The sequence below is a fragment of the Orycteropus afer genome, unplaced genomic scaffold (assembly GCF_000298275.1).
Source record: "Orycteropus afer afer isolate SDZICR_OR568_19922 unplaced genomic scaffold, OryAfe1.0 scaffold00123, whole genome shotgun sequence".
Taxonomy (NCBI): Eukaryota; Metazoa; Chordata; class Mammalia; order Tubulidentata; family Orycteropodidae; genus Orycteropus; species Orycteropus afer.
In genome coordinates this window covers 7,811,284-7,813,581 of record NW_006921710.1, presented here as the reverse complement: position 1 = coordinate 7,813,581, position 2,298 = coordinate 7,811,284, and positions in this window count along the sequence as shown.

Genomic DNA, 2,298 nt, shown 5'->3' with positions numbered 1-2,298 from the left:
GAACAAACTTCAATTCTGAAGGCTCTGTGACATTAGTGGTCCTATCTGTATTGGAATGTTATAGTGCTTCATTAACTTTTATTGGGATGTTATAGTCCTCCATTAACTTTTATTGTTGTTGTTGCTATGTGCCATCAAGTTGTCTCCGACTCATAGTGACTGCTCCTTGGATTTCCGAGGTGGTATCACTCTGGAAGTAGATAGCCCAACCTTCCTTCTGAAACTTTTATTGTAGGACATGGAAATACTAAGAGATGCCCCCCAAAAGACTGTATTCCACACATACTCTTCCCTGCCCCCATCATAGAAATCCAAATTCCCTTGATATCAGGAGCAATCAACCCAACCAGTATGATAACCTATTTTTTGCTTGTTGGTTCACTGGCATGAGGAGTCCAATATGGCCATAGGATAGTCTCAGCATCTAGTTTAATGGAACCATTGCTATGCCAACTGGTGGAAACATTTATCCTTTTTGAACCAAGACCTCCAAACTAACAGAGTCCAGTGTCAGGAACAAGAGGCAAAATTTTGCTAGTGGATCACTGACGTAATAGTGAGAGAAGCCACTCTTGTTTCTACCTTTTGATTCATGACTTTGAATCCTATTTATGAAAGAAATGATACCATATGTTGGTCACACTGATTCATAGCATAGACCATATGCTATGGTCTCTAGGTTAGGTTCTCTAGAAAAGCAAAGCCACTGAAGCATATATATATATATACTATACATTGTTGTTGTTGTTGTTATGTGCCCTCAAGTCGGCCAGAGAGAAAAAAATTTATCACATAATTGTAGAGTCTGGCAAGTCTCGAGTCTGTGAGTCAAACATCAAGCTGGAGGCTTCTCCCAACTCATGTAGCTACAGGAGCTGATGAATCCAAGATTAGCAGGCAATACAGCAGGCTGCTGGTTTTGGAGGCTGGTGAATCTAAGATTGGCAGGTAAGAGAGCTAGCTGTAGGCCCACAGCCTATGAAGGTAACTATCCCAAGATCAGCAGGCAACAGCAGTCTTCTAGTTCAAGTCCAGGAACCAGAGATGATGATGAGCCAGATGCAGGATTCAGATCCAGCAGAAAGCCAGAGATCTTTGCCAGGGAATCCATATGTATTGGAAGCAGGCCTCATCCCTGAGGAAACTCCCTTTCAACTGAATGTTTGCTCATAGCAGATTTTATCATGGAGGTGATTATGTTATATCAAATCTCACCGTGGGAGATGAGTACATCATAACCATTAAACCACTGAGAATCATAGCACAGCCAAGTTGACACACAACCTTAACTATCACACCATATTCTGAAAGACTTTGCCTCAGCCCTGCAAGGACCTGTCACCTAGCTGGCATCATAAATGAGTCTTCAAAAGGCCATTTCATTGTTTTACCAAGCCATCTGCTGTATAGTAATGAGGAACCTGGTAAGACCAGTAAATTCCATGAGCCATGAGACTTGACAGATTATTTCCTTCATCTGTTATAAAATGAGTTTTCTTGTCAGAAGCAGTGCTGTATGGAATGCCATGACAGTGGATAACGTAGTGGATGGTGGTTTTGAAAGAAGCATTGCTAGCAGGGAAGGCTAATCTATATCTAGAGTAACTATCTATTCCAGTGAGAACAAAGTACTCCTCATTTCATATTGGAAGTGGTCCACTATAATCAGCCTACCACCACCTGGCTGGTTGTTCCACTTGAGAAGTAGTGCCATATAGAGATTCAGTGTTGGTTTCTGCTGTTGGCAGGTTGGGCACTTAGCAGTAACTATAACCAGATAGGCTTTGGTGGTGAGTGGAAATCCATGTCACTGAGCATTCCTGCCTCCATAACTACTTTGTGAACCCATTGAGCAAGGACATGAATGACTGAGGAAAGAGACTGACTGAGACCCAGAGAATGAATCATTTTGTCCACCTGAGAATTAAGATCTTCCACTGCTAAGGTTAGTATTATTTTTTTTTTCTAAATAATATGTTATTGTGTTTCTAGTGAAAGTTTACACTGTAAATTAGGTTTTTATTTGAAAATTTCTGTGCAAATGGTTCAGTGAGATTACTTTTTTCACATTTTGTCAACATTCTCTTTAATTGTATTCTGTTTGTTCTGTTTCCATTACTCTAGTTCCCCTGTCCCCTTATCATCTTATCTTTGCTTTAGAGTACATATTGACTTTATGGTCTCATATAGATGGTACCTTTGTTATCTCATGCTGCTATAACAGAAAATGCTACAGTGGATGGCTTTAATAAATAGAAACTTATTCTCTCACAGTTTAGGAGTCTAGAAATCCAAATT